This window comes from Malaclemys terrapin, chromosome 2, assembly GCF_027887155.1.
Source record: "Malaclemys terrapin pileata isolate rMalTer1 chromosome 2, rMalTer1.hap1, whole genome shotgun sequence".
Classification (NCBI taxonomy): domain Eukaryota; kingdom Metazoa; phylum Chordata; order Testudines; family Emydidae; genus Malaclemys; species Malaclemys terrapin.
Genome location: NC_071506.1, coordinates 220,194,705 through 220,212,693, shown reverse-complemented (window position 1 = coordinate 220,212,693; position 17,989 = coordinate 220,194,705). Strand labels below are relative to the sequence as shown.

At 41.2% G+C, this 17,989-nt stretch overlaps 1 protein-coding gene across 1 annotated transcript in view; it reads left to right on the top strand.

Annotated features, from left to right (window-relative positions):
* Positions 1-17,989, top strand: part of KCNH8 (potassium voltage-gated channel subfamily H member 8) — a 355,081-nt gene that overhangs the window by 265,621 nt on the left and 71,471 nt on the right. The window lies entirely within an intron of this gene.

Genomic DNA, 17,989 nt, shown 5'->3' with positions numbered 1-17,989 from the left:
GTAGTTTATAACTCAGCCCAACCTGAATGGAATTTCATGGGTCGCGTGAAATGCACTTTTAAAGCGCCAAGCTTTTGTTCCTGGCAGATTTCAAAAGGTCTGCTGCAAACAATATAGGTGTTAAAACTTCTCAAAACAAAGTTGCAAAAATCTTTTATAGTAGAAAGTGTTCGTTAGTCTAAATGTAGTGGTCTCTGCTGGCTTCCCCTATAATTTCATTTCGCAAAGTTAAAGGTGGTTTCTGCTGTCATTCTTATATGAATGGCCAGAAAGTGGACACTTGTAGTTTTTCAGAGTTCTGTCTTTCTGTTTCTAATACAAGAACTAGGTGTCATCAAATGAAATCAATAGGCAGCAGATTTAAAACAAACAAAAGGAAGTATTTTTTCACACAACACACAGTGAACCTGTGGAACACCTTGCAGAGGATGTTGTGAAGGCCAAGACGATAACAGGGTTCAAAAAAGAACTAGATAAGTTCATGGAGGATATGTCCATCAATGGCTATTAGCCAGGATGGACAGGGATGGTGTCTCTAGCCTCTGTTTGCCAGAAGCTGGGAATGGGCAATAGGGGATGGATCACTTGATGATTATCTGTTCTGTTCATTCCCTCTGGGGCACCTGGCATTGACCACTGTCGGAAGACAGGATACTGGGCTAGATGGACCTTTGATCTGACCCAGTATGGCTGTTCTTATGTTATGTTCTTATGTTGCACGGGCTTTGCTGATGGTCAAATTCCATGTACCTTTATAGGGTAATTTATGAATAACAGACCAAGCCACTAATATTTGTAATGAAAATGGTTTTTGAACATCAGAGAGGAAAATCATTATCTAGTTCATCATCATCATCTTTATTATTATTATTATTTGTTTTGGTGCCTAGGAGCCCCAATCATGGACTAGCAACCTATTGTGCTAGGCGCTGTACAAATACACAACAAAAAGACGGTCCCTGCCCCAAGGAGTTTACAGTCTATGTATAAAACAAGACACAGCAGATCAATACAGACAGAATGAAACAATATTGGTCAGCATTATAGACAGTTGTCTCAGCACACCAGTGTCTGTATCATGTCAATAATCTACAAGGAAACTATCTATTGCTAATCATCTGTCCATAGTCTCACTTCCTTGATTATTTGTCTGATTAGGTCAGTAGTTACTGCTATCTAAAGCTTATATGAATTATATATGAGGTAACATAAAAATAGTAAACTTTTTAAAGTTAATAATTTCTTCTCATTTATAAAAACAAAACAGAAACAAAACTCCACACGGGCAAAGTGGGATAAATAATTTTTGAAAGTTTCCAACACCAAAAGGAAACTTGTGCCCATACCAACCAATTATTGATGTTGGAAGCATATATAAACCATTTTTCATTGATAAAACTTTATAAATATGCTTAGTACTTATATAGCACTTTATAATAACTAACTATAATATTCCTAAAAAGGTGGCAATATAATTATCCCAATCCTACAGATGGGGAGACAGAGAGAAATCAAGTGACTTGTGAAAGTAAGTGGAAGAGCCAAGACTAAAATCCTGATCTCTTGTGTGTCCTAAATGTACACACCTGAAAAATTACTGTTGAAAAGAGGCATGTATTCTCCTTATAGAAAGGAAGACTTTCTGGTACATCTCTGTTCTATATTTATCTACTACTTGATCAACGAGACTGATAGGACTTGTGGACTAGTTTTGCAAGGATGTGTAAGCACTTGTCATTTATACTGTAGCTGCTACCTACAGTAAGCATAGGTGTGCAAAGAATTACTACATTATAAAATATCAATAGAAAAGTATTTCATAGACCTGCTGAGATGGCTTTTAGGATGCATGAAGTCCATAGATTATAGACTGTCTCCCATTATGGGACAGACCCCAATTTAATATGGAGCTCTGTTGTGGGACAATTGAAGGATGTTTTGCTTCTTCATCTTTAATATAACCAAAAGAGCTAGAAGGCTGTTTGGATTCCTTGTGTTTAATATTGAAAATTAGTTGTGTGCCTGTCAATAGACTCCCCCTTCAGCTCCTGGAAACTCAGTTAAGCCCTTTGGGTGAATTAACCAGTATACACAGTCCACCAGAGTACCTTCAAGTATCTTTGTCATCCTTGCCCCCAGTACATCACAACATAGCAGCAATTATGTAGATCACCTTTCTTGCTCCCTGGTTTAGCTTTTTATACTGCCTCCTTTCCTTCCTGGGTTCTCCAGCTGGTGAGCTAATTACCTCATTAGCTTGTTGGGCTAGCAGCAGGCAAAAGTGTTCTCTTCTACCTTAATCACACCCAGTGCCCTGGGTGTTCTAAGTGACCAGGGTGCTGGTTTCCATAGAGCCCAAGTTGAAACTGATAACAGCACTCTGTCACTGTGCCATGAAAACTGCATTTTCAGTCCTATATGTCAGTGGGGAAGTGACTTCTCAAAGGAGATGGAATGAGCAGAACAACCCACAGCCTGTACAGCTGGCCCACAGTCCCAAAAAGGAGCTGTCCGACAAGATGGACCCATCTTGGCCTGAGTTCCTCTACCACAGCAGGGACAAAGTGACATTAGAGACTTTGAGCCCTGTGGTCAAGGGTCACACTCCTGAGACTGCCGCATATCTCGACTCATAGGGGATATTTTCCTCCCTACCCAATTTCCTCTTCTTCCCCATGGCAAATTCATGAGGATAAAGATAGCCTTGTGGGAGAAAGAGAGAAGATCTGTGCCAGGTAGAGAGAGAGGGGGAAATTTGTGAGTATCTCATTTACGTAAACTCTCCATCACCTCCAGAAGCATTATGGGTTCAAATCTTGGAGCAACTGCAGAGCCAGCCCTCATAAGGTTGGTCAAGCCAGTGCAAAGTCACCATACACACAATTAAGGTACAAAACTTTCCCTTATGCCCAAGCACAAAAGGGTCAGGATTTAGACTAATAATAAGTATCAGAGGGGTAGCCGTGTTAGTCTGGATCTGTAAAAAGCAACAGAGAGTCCTGTGGCACCTTTAACACTAACAGATTTATTGGAGAATAAGCTTTCGTGGGTGAATACCCACTTTATCAGACGCATGACTTGCGTCTGACGAAGTGGGTATTCACCCACGAAAGCTTATGCTCCAATACATCTGTTAGTCTTAAAGGTGCCACAGGACTCTGTGACTAATAATAAGTTCACCAACTGGGAATGTGATCCTAATGATGAATGAAGCAAAATGATTAGTCCTGACACAAATCTTCTTGGACTTGCCCTTACAGGAAAGGGCAGCTGTTGATAATTCCTTTACCTTGATGCTATAATCCATTGGGTTAGGTGGAGGAATAGCAAAACTCCACCTTGACTAATCATATGTTCAAACAAATTCATCTTTTTTTCATTCTTTTTCTAGTGAAATATTACTGTGTTAACAGAAATATCTCAGACTAGCACAACTGCTTTGACTCGCCTTAGAAGCACCTAACATACCAATACCCAACATAAAGGAATTGCCATTGCACCTCATTGCCTTCACTCATGAGGATTCCAAGTCTCTTACATGATAAACAGTAGCTCCCCTGTGGCTAAATTGTTTGTCCTTCCAAAGTGAATACCTCAATTATTTTCAAACCCCTATCCGGTTAAAGACAGGAAATGAAATCCCAGCCCCATTGAAATTGATGGGAGTTTTGCCATTAACTTCAATAGGACTTGGGAATTTAAAAACTTTGTTTCTTTCTTACAGTCTGTGATATTTGCAAACTTCTTAGCGTCCATTGAGAGTTCAGTTTTGTGCCTATAAGGCTCAATTGTTATCAGGTTTTTGGCATTGCTGTAGATTCAGCTGTCTTTGTTATCAGCAACATTAGAATAGGAGCTTAGAATCTTTCTTGTTTTAAGATCCCTTGAGCACCTCTTGTTTTTGAACCAATATGATGATTAAATATTTGTTTGCCAGGAAAACTGCATTTCCAGTCAGAACAATAGAATCAATAATTTTGTTATGACTTGGTCTGTGAGTTTACAGAATTATTTTTATAATGGTTTTGAGATTCTATTTATTTCCAAGAGATAATGCTAATGCTCAGAGAGTAAAGGTACCTTCTCTCAGAAGAATTCTCCTTATTCCAACCAGTTACTTTTCTCTGTCTTTATAACCACTTGCTAACCTTTTTCTTATTATGCATTGTGTAAAATTTTCCATTATCTCTAATTGGTACCTGGTTTACAAAGATAGCTTAATTCATTACTGAGCTACTTCTATTGACTACTTAAATGTTGCTAACCAGGATCTTTCCCTTGGGATCAAACTGTAACTAATTTTATTCTCTGAAAATAAATGGCTCTTTGCTGATGTAATGGGAGCCACCTTCCTTGGAAGATGTGGTTTAAAACCTATTGCAACCTTTGCATGGCATTTTCATTTCTATATTCCAGTACAGTCGAATGGTTCTCAAATTCTGCACAAATGTGTTGTATCAATACAAACCTATTTGATAGTTTAGATTGTTTAGTCTTCATATAGCTGCGTGTAGGTATAATATATACTGTGGGGCCAGTACTATGCTGTTTCAGGAACCATGCTTGTGTAGGGCAAGTTCACTGAGAAACAGAGAGGCAGTTTGGGAAAACTGCTGGTTCTGTTTTTAGGGCCTGAAACCTAAATTCCATGAGGTGGATGCACTAGCACTCCTGTGCTTTTAATAGTGAGGGACAAAGCTGGATCCAGTTAGTTCCCAGTCAGTCTCTCATGGAGGTACAGGAGAGTAGGGTTTGCTAACAAGCATCTCCCAAGTAACAGTGACAGTAGTCATAGCAAAGTATGCTGGGATTTAAGGGGACTATATAAGCAGCACCCTTCCACCACACTACAGAAAGGCTTGGAAGAGGCCAAGAAGTTATGGGCAAGTAACCCATTTTTGTTTTGCTTTTGTTTCTTATGCAACTGTGTTTTACTTGGGATAGAATCTGAGAAACAGTGGCTGAGCCAGTTTCAAAAGATGGAAAATAAAGCTCCAGCCAGAGGTGGGTGTTTTTTTGGAAAACACCCTGGGATATATTTTTTTTAATCTGGCCTACCACCCATGCAAGCTGTGAAGTTCAGATATGAATAAAGATCCACATTTTCTCAAGTTTGAGAATGAAATTATGGCCCCATTGAAATCAATGGCAAAACTTTCATTGACTTCAGTGGGGCCCAGTTTTGATTTGGCACATCATAGAGAAATGAGCTAGAAGCAAAGTTTGGGTCCAGATGTCCCCAGCATTAGTAGCTGCTTGTACTTTGAGTTTTGGGCTCAGGCCCATCTCTTGTTTCAGTTGCTAATTTGGGAAGATATTCAATAAAAATTCTATCCAACTTCTGTGCTGTGGAAGCTAAATGGCACTATTATTGAATCTAGTCCTCTGTAGGGTACACTTAACTTCCATTATAACAATAATAATCCTAGCATTTGCTGCTGATAAATCCTCATTTGTAATTTTGGAAAGAAGGTGTTCTCATCAAACTCTGTTTCTGACAAGTTTGTTTTGAACCAATAACTGCAGAGCCTCCATTTTTAATTTTAAAAATGTTGGTAAATGATGACAGTGACAAGATCCATAACAACTCCCTGAAGCATGCTGTTTGTAATGTCAAATAGAGTTGGTAATGACATATGGCATTTGTAGTTCAGATGATTTGAGGTTTTATTTTAGTGTATGCACTGGCATTTAAACAGATGCGCATCTTAAATCTGAAATGTCAAACTTCTTGTGCATTAACTGTTGTTTTTTTTCAGAATTTTAGCTACTTAATAGAAAAGTAACACAAAATATTTACATGCAGAAAAAAAATCATATTCCCTTCTTTGTTCCATAACAAAGATTTGTGTGTTGCTTTTATTTACAATATAGAGACCCATCCAGCAAATTTGTCCAGCTTTAGTTTTCTGAACCATCCTTCACATTAGTATCTAAGTGCTGCACTTACAACTGCACTTGAAATGTCTAGTAAAAGTCATTTGTGCAGGGTAGAGGATCCAGGCAACAGTGGGATTCCTTTTCTACACCCCACTTTTTTCCTGGCCATCCCCACCACTCCCTCCCTGGCTTCCTTAAATCGAGTCTTCTCCTTTGTTGGCGCCACTGCTTGACAGACATCTATGTCCATGGAGGTCAGGAGTGCATTTGCATAGCTGTGTATAGTTAGAATTTATGGAATGTATATGGTTGAAAGCCCTAGAGAGGCGAAGCAAGTTTTTCCATCGCGCCAGACCAGTGTGCCTCAACAGTTGAGCTGGGAGGAGTACTTCTAGGAATCATAGTATTGTTCCTCTCCATGCCCATCCCAAATACTGGTGTGTGTGTGTGTGTGTGTGTGTGCTGTGTATGCGGGTGTTTTTGCTGAGATGTCAACAAGGTGCCAAGTAATGTTTATTGCAATGATAAGTTTGGTGATGTGGACACGTATCATTGAGAACTGGACTGGACTCCGACCACTGAGAACAGGACCAAACTCATTCCACATAGGGACGCCAAAATTTTACACCCGAATTGGTCTGGATGCTATTGACAATGTAAGTATAAAAGGCTCATATCAATTTCTTAGTCATCACCAGTCCCCTAAGTCATTAGCTGCCTCCCGTATGACATATTTTGAATGTACAGTTTAAGCTATTTACATGTCTCTAAAATACACACAACTGTGAATAAGCCTATTGTTAGCATAAACTCTATTATGAATGGATTTAATATACTTTAACAGGATTTTTTTTAATACTTAAAGAAAACTAAGGGCTTGTCTACACCAGAAGTAATGCGTTCTACGGGGGTGTGATTTCTAAAGCACCCTAATGTGTTGTACATTAACTGATAAGAACAGATATAACTTAGATCATTTTTTCACATCTTAGCTCATAGACACTTTTAAAGTGCACTAGGGAATCGTTAGCATGCACAAGGAAGGTCTACATGGACTGATTTATGCAAACCACATTAGTGCTTAAAATCACACCCCCACAGTGTGCATTACCCCACCACATAGATAAGCCTTTCAGATGTCTTCCCTTTGTCGTTTTTTTTTTCCCCCTGTAGTTAAAAAAAATTTTGTCTAGGAAAGTGGGTTAACAGAATAAAGACAGATGGGAGTAGATTAATTCTAACCCTACTTTATTGCAATGAAGCCTTTACAGATGTGTCTGCTGAACTTTATACTAAAGTTTCTCCAGTTTAACTTTCCCTCTAAATCAGTTTTGCACTATGTAGTGATTGAAAAAGAAACTGCCACGTACCTCTTATTTATTATGCATGCCAACTGACTCCTTGCCTCATGTTCAGTCCTTTTAAATTATACCCTCCCAGTGCATCCAATTGTGATGTAATTATATAAATGATGTGCCTTATCTGGAATACAATGTGCAGTTCTGGTTACCCCACCTCAAACTAGATATAGCACAAGTAAAGGTGAGGGTCATAAACAAATGGTTCATGGTAATGATTGGGACATAGAAACACGCTTCTGACAAGAGATTGAAAAGTTTGGAACTGTTTATCTTGCTAAGAGCTGACTGTTACAGAAGTGGAGCCCAGCTGAATATTCCTTTCCATCTTAGCAAATGTTTTGCATTGGAGTTTATTTTTTCAAGGCAAACTTTGCATTGATAGAGAGCCTAAAGATATAGGGTGAAATCTTGGCCCCATAAAAGTCAATGGGAGTTTTGCCCTTGACTTCAGTTGGGCCAGGATTTCATCCACACTCTTTAAATAATGAAAGCTGTGGTTCTCCTTTACAGGGTCCAGCGGGCAGCTCTGTTAACAAGGGGATCCCACAAGCCCCAGTGAGATCCTTTCAGCTCATCGATGTCCTTCAGTAGATCTAAATTGGAGGTAGGAAGCAGGCCTACAACAGTGATCGTAGGTTGTGACAGTGGGAGCCAGCACTGCTCTCAGGAATTGAATTTACTTCCATTAAAAAATGCGGTCCAGTTATGCAATCCATTTTCTCTCAGCTAGTCTTATTTTGCCAGGGTGACCTCAAACTGTCTGCTCCTTACACATCAGCAGACATACAGCACCTTCTGTATTACTACTGTAAAGTATTTTTATGAGGTGATTAACGCTTAATTCCTATTTTTCTAGTATTTTTGCTTTGGAGCTTTTTTAGGGTTTTTTGTTTGTTTTGTTTGCCATTTGTTCTCCATAATTTCCAGCTGTATAATATTAACTGATGTTTCATAACATAAACTACTAAGATTTGTGACTGAGCCATGGGAGAGTGAGAGGTTAAAGAGGAGTATAAGGGAGGGGAAGGGTTGAGACAGAGTGTGAGGGAGATCAGGAGATGGATGGGGTCACCTGAGCAAGTGGAGGCGTTAGAGGAGGACAGCATATGAGAAACTTCTGCATTTGTAACATGGGAGGAGGCAAGAGTTGTGAGAGAGGAAGGGTACCTGAGTATTCAGAAAAAGGGGACTGCTGAGGCTGGGAACTTGTAGAGGAGAGCTGGTCAGGAATTTTTTGACGAAGCAGCTTTTCATCAGAAAATGCTGATTCATCAAAACCAACACTTTTTGCAGGAATGTCCCAATTTTAATGAAACTTTTGTCAGGAAATATTTCTTGGCTCCAGGATGAAATTGCTAATCAAAATGAGTCAAAGACAGAAAGTGAGCTTGTATATTGGAGACATGGGTTCAAGTCCCTGCTCTGCTATATTTGAAGATTGGTCTCAAACCAGGGTGACAGCATGCGCTCTCGTGGTCTCATTTTCTTATGAAATATTTTCAAACATCTTGGTTTTGTCCCAATGCAAAATGGGATTTTTTTTTTTTGAAATCTCAAATACTCATGAACTGGGAAACCAGTTTTCCAGCCAGTTTTGCAGTACAGTTTATAATATTCTCAGGAAAGAAATTTTTCTCCTACAACATTATCCCAGATTGTATTTACATATATGATCATGGGGAAGTACTGCTTTTTAGATAAACTTACCACAGAGTATGTGGAATAGTCACTCTGTTATGCAGTATGTGTATGTATAATGTAACTATTATTATCCGCATATATAAAATCATACATGGATTCACAGATTACAAAGGCAGAAGGGGCCAATGTGATCATCTATGACACAGGTCATAGAACTTCCCCCAAATAATTCCTAGAATGTATCTTTTAGAAAAACATCTAATCTTGATTTTAAAATTGCCAATGTTGGAGACTCCACCATGAGCGTAAATTGTTCCAATGGTTAACTACTCTCACTGTTTAAAATGTGCACCTGATTTTCACTCTAAATTTTTCAAGCTTCGGCTTCCAGCCAGTGGATCATGGTATGGTTCTCTCTACTAGACTGAAGAGCCCATTATCAAATATTTATTCCTGATGTAATCAAGTCATCCCTTAACTTTCTCTTTAAGCTAGATAGATTGAGCTTCTTGAGTCAGTCAATATAAGTCATGTTTTCTAATCTTTTAATCATTCTCATGGCTCCAATTTATCAACATCCTTCTTGAATTGTGGCCACCAGAACTGTAAGCAGTATTCCAGCAAGGGTCACACCAGTGCGTAATACTGAGGTAAAATAACCTCTCTACTTCCTGATGGAGATTCTCATGTTTAAGCATCCCAGGACTGTATTAACTCTTTTGGTCACAACATTACACTGGAAACTCATATTCTGCTGAGTATACACCAGGACCCCCAATATTTTTTCAGTCACTGCTGCTCAGCATAGAATGCGTTTTCCTGTAAGTATGGCCTACATTCTTTGTTCCTAGATGTGTACATTTACATTAAGCCATATTAAAAACACATATTGCCTGCTTGTGCCAGTTTATCAAGAGATCTATGTCTCTCTGTATCATCCTCTTCACTATTTACCACTCCCCCAATTTTTGTCATTTGCAAATTTTATCAGTGATGATTTTGTTTTCACCCAGGTCATTGATACAAGTGTTACATAGCATAGGACCAAGAACCAATCCCTGCGGGATCCCAATAGAAACATGCCCACTCAGTGATGATTCCCCATTTACAATTACAGTTTTCCCTGTTTACAATTTTGAGACCTATCATTTAGCCAGCTTTTAATCCATTTAGTGTGTGCCATGTTAATTTTATGTTGTTCTAGTTTTTTAATCAAAATGTTGTGTGGTACTAAGTCAAATGCTTTAGAGAAGTCTAAGTACACCTCTACCCCGATATAACGCGACCCGATATAACACAAATTCGGATATAAAGCGGTAAAGCAGCACTCTGGGGGGTGGGGCTGCGCGCTCTGGTGGATCAAAGCAAGTTCAATATAACGCGGTTTCACCTATAATGCGGTAAGATTTTTTGGCTCCCTAGGACAGCGTTATATCGGGGTAGAGGTGTATATTACATCAATCCTGTTACCTTCATCAACCAAACTTGCAATTTCACCAAACAAAGATATAAAGTTAATCTGTCAGGATCTATGTTTCCATAAACCCATGTTTATTGGCATTAATTATATTACCCTCTTTTAATTCTTTATCAATCAAGTCCCATATCAGCCGCTCCATTATCTTGCCTAGAATCAACATCAGATTGACATGCCTATAATTACCCACATCATTACATGACGGTGTTGTGAGAGAGACACACATCCATATTGATGCAAAAATAAGATAAATAAAATTACTATAACTTTTATAAAGGTTGTTGCATATTTGTGTCTTTACTGAATATTAAGATATAGCTACAAGTATGTTATAGCCAGGATGCTTAAAAATATAACAATACATATAATGTTTAGCTAGTTATGTTACAAAATGTTCAAACTCATCAAAGAAAAACCAAAGGCTTTGCTTTTTGTCTCCCAAGAACAAGCAAATGTGAGAAAGGTAACCTCTTTTTGGTTATAGAGCCAAGTTTATTATCTCCAAGTGTGTTTATACAGTCTATGGAATGCAGCTGTATAATTTCTATTTTGCTTTAACACTCAATACTATTTTCTTTAATATTAGGTTTTGAAAGATGTATATAAGAGATATTGTGTTTCATGCTTTGTATAGAATATTTGATGAGTCTGTAATTAGGAATTATGAATATACTGCAATGGTAGGTTGTAAATCTAGAAACCATTTGTTCAAAACAAACAAATCCATCAGAGCGCCTCATCAAAGAACAGGACAAATCCCTCTTGTATAAGATATCCGCTTGGTATCAATATGATTTTTTTTTTTTTCAAGAAAACAGACTTTGTAAGATATTTTATGTTTGAGAAAGAGTCTTGGTTGTGTAAAGGATGGGAGGGTGTTTTCATTCAGAAATTCTAAAAAGAAGTAATGCTTAGGGTGTGTTATCAGAACTATAAACCAACTAATAAAAGTGGATCTTTTAGCCCTCCTTTTTGGAAAGAACCACCTTAGGTTAAACCTACACAATGAATTATAGAAATATGCTTATTGAGATTGGTTTCCTTGTAAACACACTAAGAATCTGTTCTTTCAATCTGGAGAACATTTATGGTGGGATATGTTTTACAGATTATATTGGTTACTTAAAGGTGAAAACCTTTGTCGTTTCTCAAATTCATAAGATGGCATATGTTTCTTTTCACTTGTATATTTGCAAATATTTTGTATCTAAACACAAACCTTCATATAATAACTGCCTGATATCATTGTTATGAGAATAGTAAGATGTTTTATGTATAAATATATCAATGCCATATGATGCTATAACGGATTACAGATATAAGTAGCCATTTGACTATAGATAATTTATAATAATTAGGAAATTAGTTAAGCAACCCCTCACCAAACTCATGAAGACAAGAAGAACCTCTCCAAAGATTGGTAAAAAGAAAAGACAATACCTTTTTTGATGACCATTCTGAAACTGCTTTCCAGAATGGTCACATTGGAGCACTCTGGGATAGCTCCCGGAGGCCAATAATGTTGATTTGCGTCCGCACTACCCCAAATTCGACCCAGCAAGGTCGATTTTAGCGCTACTTTCCCTGCCGGAGAGGAGTACAGAAGCCACTGCCATATTGATCCACGTCACGGGGGAGGGAAGGTGCATGCTGGGAGACCACATGGTCACACTCCTCTACCACCTTGTAGCGGGGTGATCACCCACTCCTGCCCTGAAGGGCTTGAAATCAGCCCCAGGGACAGGGCTGAGGCTGCGTGAGGGCTGCAGCTAGGGAGAGCAGCAAGCCTTGACTGATTGGGGAAACAGCCACAGCTGGGGCCACGCCCCAGTCAGACCGTAACTGGCCTTATAAAGGCCAGGAAAAGCCAGGAGCTGTAGGACTCTCCCTCTAGCTCTTGAGGGAGACAAGCCTGGCTGCCTAGGAGCTGACAAAGGTACCTAGAGTGGAGCAGGGCTGGTGGAAAGTCTAGAGGAGCCGGGGAGCTCCAGCCTGGGGAACCCCCAGGCTGCAGGCCTTGATAGAGGCCAGAACACGTACTGTGGCTACAGAGGGGTAGCTTGGGGTAGGCAAAGGCAGCAGGTCCAACCCCCCTTTGCCAGTGATGAATGGCGTGTACACTGCAGTCCGCTCCACTGAGTGGGGGCTTGACGGTGACTGGCAGTAGCCATATACTGAGGCGAGGTGGGGATAGGGGGCTGGGGGTTCCCCTGGGAGGGGAGACCCAGAGACTGTGGGGGTACTGCCAGGAGGCAGCCCCCAAGGGAAAGGGCACCAGGGTCCAGGAGGGATATGGGGGCCAGCGACAGGTGAGACACTGGCCAACAGAGGGCGCTCCAGAGGCTGGAGACCTAATTCCCTGGACATCCAGCAGGAGGCGCTGCGCCAGTGAGTCGCTGCATCGCTACACACCCTGATTGATTCTCACTCCTTTGCTGATGTTTCTTGCTGCTTTTTGACACTTCCTCTCACTTCTGCAGTAATCACTTGGCTGCACCTAGATCTCTGATTCTTCCTCTTGCCCTCTAAGTGCTTTCTTACACTCCTCAAGGCCAATATTACAACCTTCCCGAGCCTTATTTGTCACCTAAAGATCTTTATATGATTTTTGTGCATACTCTCTGTACTTACTGTATTTCACACCCAATCAAGCTATCAGATAAAGTTAGTTATGTGTTTTTTAAAAGCACGACTTAGATGAATCAGAGTAAGTTATTTTAAGAAGGGACAAATGCTGATTCTCCAAAGTCTGTGTTTAATTTCATAACTGTCACATTCACAGTTAACTTGAGTTACTGCACATTAATATATTCCCATATACTGCTGGATGCTGAATAAAACTAAGACCATGCAAAAAAAAATCTTTTTATCTGATGTCCTACTAATATTAATTACTAATGGCACTAATAATGTATTTGTTGTAATAGGACAATGTAGAGATTTTATTATTTAACTTACTTTAATGTGTTAATGTGAAAAAGTAAGTCAATGTACTTTTGCAATTTTTTTGTTTCTACAACCACAAGATTTATTTGCTATATGAACTTAATGCATCCATATCTCCTTTGTGCACTTATTAAGGGACTGATACTAATGCCTGCAAGTAAGGGCTGCAGGATCTGATCCTAAGTGTGATAGAAAAGTTCACTATAATGAATGTGATTTTCTAAGATTCTGTTCTATCAGTTTCATTAAGTAACTTATATTTTCCTTGTATAGCACTGATAATGCACACTATCTAACATACACACATGGTAGTATTGCTTTTGAAGATCAGTGTGATATTTAGGAAACATCCAGCTGAGTCCTCTAAAGCCTGGAAAGATGCCTCAGAGATGTCATTTTGGCAGTGATGCACTTTCTCATTATTATTTTCTATTTTCTGGGCTAACTAATCATAGATTCACTGGAAGGCAGGATAGTGGGGTTGAGAGGTGTTTGATGTTCTTTGACTTTTTGGATTCTGTAAGGAATATTTGGAGAAGTCTAGGAAAACCTGAATAGCAGTGTTTGAAAAAGTTTGGCGTTCTAAGGCCTTCGCCAAGGATGGGTCCTAATAACGAGAAGGTGGATGTGCTGAAAGTTGCTCACCAAAGAATACTAAGGACATATCTATGCTATAAAATTACGTCGACCTAAGTTACGTAGCCATACAGCCACTGCAGTTATTACATCGCTTGTGCATGTGCACACCATGCTCCTTGTGTCAGTGGTGCAACTCCTCACCAGCAGTGCTTGTATCGGTGCAGAGTGCAGTACACTGTGGGTAGGTATCCTACTGTGAAACTCACCACCATCCAGTGCAGGGTGTTTTGGAAAGTTTTTGCAATGCCTCATGGGGCTGAAATGCGTCCTGCTGGGGTGACCGGGATCCTAGGGTCAACTTCTCATAATGCAGTGCTTTCCATCCCATAATTTCATCTGCATCTCATAATATTTTGCACCTCTTTTCAAAATCCCTACAAGATCATGCATCCCTCCTTGCTGTCCACCACCTGTGACAGACACATGAAGCCTGCACACCTCTGCACTATTGTCATGAGCATTGCAAGCACAGGCGCTTGATCCTGAAGGATTTTCAGAGTTACAAGAGGAGCCACGGGGGACGTAACAATTCCTTGGAGGCTAGATTGCTGTGGGACAGAGAGAGAAACAATTTAAGGTTGCTGGTGGCACTCACGGAGCAGCTGGAGATGATGGAGTGCCAATTCTGGGCCCAAGAAACAGCATCAACTGGTGGGATCACATTGCCATGCAGGTTTGGGATGATGAGCAGTGGTTGCAGACATTTTCCACGTGCAAGCACACACTCCTGGATTTGTGTGCAGAACTTTCCCCAGCCCTCCAGCACAGGGACACCAAAATGAGAGCCTCAATGACAGTAGAGAAGTGGGTGGATTGCTACTGGTCAGTCAGGAATTAATTTGGAGTTGGGAAATCCAACATGGGAGCCATTGTCATGCAAGTGTACAAGGCCGTTAATCACCTCCTGCTATGCAGCACTGTGACTCTGAGCAATGTGCAGGACATCATGGATGGTTTTGCAACAATGGCCTTCCTGATCATGACATCACGCAGAAAGTCCTCTTTAGTTTTCCGTGGCCACTTTCTAATTCTGCGCAGCCGTTCAGCCAGCGATAACAAAGAGGGAGGCTGGGCTCCCAAGGTCATATCTGTGAAGCCAAAATGCAACATTTTACAGAAGCAGTATTGTTTGCAACACACGGACCACTGATTCAGTGATTTAAAACACAGCCATTGTTCACATACCTGTCACTAACTGGGTGACTCCAGGCAAGCACAAGACCCCAAAATGGTGAGTAGCCGCAGGGGCAGAGGAAATCAGTGTTCCAGGACCGTGCTGCCCACTGGGCACGTGGCTCTTGGGGACAGCCAGCACTGTAGGGGGGGCCTTATAATCATTACTGTCCTGACATTTTCCACAGGCTGTGTTCATTATGGAAGATATCTCACTGCTGAGGGTGAGCAGGGAATCAAGGGAGGATCTTCTCCAAGACTGTGGCTTCCGCCCTGGCCTTTATGCAGCTCGCCTGTGTGCAGCAATGGTCGTCCACCCCCCCAGTGACGGCAGAATGGCATGGGAAAGTTACCCTTAATAGGGCAAGAAACAAAGCAGCTTTGCCAAAGAACCTGCAGCAGCAGATTGCCCAATATCTCCAAGAGAGTTTGGTGGAGATCTCTGAGGCAGATTCCCGTGAAGTGAGGGAGTGAATCAACACCCTGTTCCGCCACTCAGACTAGGCATGTGGTGGTACGTGCATCATACAGACACAAGCCTGCTTTCTGCAAACCTCCAGCCCCCAAAAACTCGCTTCAGCAATTCCCAAAATCAAATCCACTTATCAGGGGCTTCCTCTCCTGTTTTCGTTTCGCCAAGCTCCGATAGCTGTGACTGGCTAGCCTCCTCTGGGGTAGAAAAGAGCTCCTGGTTGCATGCATCTCTAACATCCAAGTCATCCTTTGCCTCTGGGTCCCCCTCCCCCTCCACATCCTTGTCCAAGATTTCCTCCTCCTGGCTTGGTCCACTCTCGACTGGCATGCAAGCCACCGAAGTATCCACAGTGGCCTTCGCAGTGGAAGTGGGGTTGCCAACGAGTATTGCATCCAGCTCTTTGTAGAACCAGCAGCTCTTGGGCACAGCATTGGAGCGATGATTTGTCTCCTTCCTGCAGCTCCTTTACTATGACCCTGCACTGCAGTGTGTTCTGGTCATGGCCCCTTTCTGTCATGCATCATGATATCTGTCTGTAGGTATCATAATTCCTATGGCTGGAGCGCAGCTGGGACTGGACAGCCACCTCTCCCCAAATGCTGACGAGGTCCAGCAGCTTGACATTGCTCCAAGCTGGGGATCACCTAGTGTGTGGAGCAGACATGGTCACCTGGAAAGATGCGCTGAGACCACTGCATGCATCACGGAGCAAACAGGAATGGGACTTTCAAAATTCTCAAGGAATTTAAGGGGTGGGGCTCACGGTTGGTCACCTGAGGGCAGGGCAGTGGAGTTCAAACCGATGACCAGAGAGCCAAGAACAGGCATTGTGGGACACCTCCCAGAGGCCAATCACAGCACTGTAATCGACCAGGGTGTCTACACTGGCACTGCGGTGCTGTAGCCCCCGCGCAGAAAGCTGTAAGCCTCTCATCAGGGTGGGTTTTTTTCTTTTTCTTTTACAGCGCTACAACTGCACAGTTTCTGTGCACTAAGGTCTGGTCTTCACTGGGGGGAGGGAGGAATCGATCTAAGTTACGCAACTTCCGCTACATGAATAATGTAGCTGAAGTCGACGTACTTAGATCTACTTACCACAGTGTCTTCACTGCAGTAAGTCAACAGCTGATGCTGTCCCATCGACTCCGCCTGTGCCTCTCGGCTTGGTGGAGTACCAGAATTGACGGGAGAGCGCTTGGCAGTCGATTAATCGCGACTAGACTAGATGCAATAAATTGACCCCCGCTGGATCGATCGCTACCTGTCAATCCAGCGGGTAATGTAAACAAGCCCTAAGTGGCTTGGCACTGTGTTCACCTCAGGAGTTACACCACAGACAGCTGCTTTACTGCGCAGAAACTTGCCAGTGTAGACAAGGCCTAAGTCACTCTGCACAGTCACCTTATGAAGGTGCAGCATGCTTTCCACCTATGCATCCTGATAATCCTGCTAGGTTATGTAGATGTGGTGACAAGGCTACAGCTATGCTTCTCCTGCCTCTTCCTTCCCTCCATTTGGAGTAGCTAGCATCCCACGGCAATGAGGAGGGGGTAGCACAAGAAAACAGGGAGACTGCAGTTGTGGCTAGTCCAGCGTATTAATAGTAATGACGCTCAACAGTCTGCTTTCAGAGGCTTGATTGAACTCTTCTGGAAGATACCAATACAAAGTCACAAAACAGTCACAAAATGTTATCACAATTGTTAGACTTCATGTTTAGAGCTTATTGCCTATTTTGTAGCTTTTCAGTCTAAAGGAATTTCTCCAGCTCCTAGTTTTACTGATCTGTATGAAACGAGTGGAAAGGATAGATCTTTCTGTCTTTTACTGTCAGTACATGCGTAAATTAACATAATTATTCAAGCATCATGAAGGGTTTAGAATACAACCCAGGAAAGGAAATCCCACCCAGATCTTCTGACAGTGAAATCAGCATACCAGGCATATTATACTGCCCTCACTGTGCATGAATATCTAGGAAGATTTCCCACCTACAAAAGCAAATCCTCCAAAGGGCAGAACTTGGCACTATGAATATTTTTTTTATTTCTGCTCCTTCCTTAATGTGTTGCTCATCTGCCATTTATTCAGATTCTTTGTTCAAGGTTTGCTTAGCTGTCCCTCAATTTGGAAATAAATGAAAATAAAGATTAGATGAGCAATTTAGAAAACAGATTCACTACAGCATCTTTTTAAAACCTTAACTCTGGTTTATAAGGCTTTCTGAATCTTTTCTTCTATACAGAAGAAATGTATACATAAAGATCCAAAATCTTTATGATAATAATTAACAAGTAATGCTTTGCCTCTCAGAAGCTCAAAAAGCTTTTCAAACAGCAATGAATGGAAAGAATGAAATGGAAGTTGTATTCATGCTACAGTATTATTAGATTACTA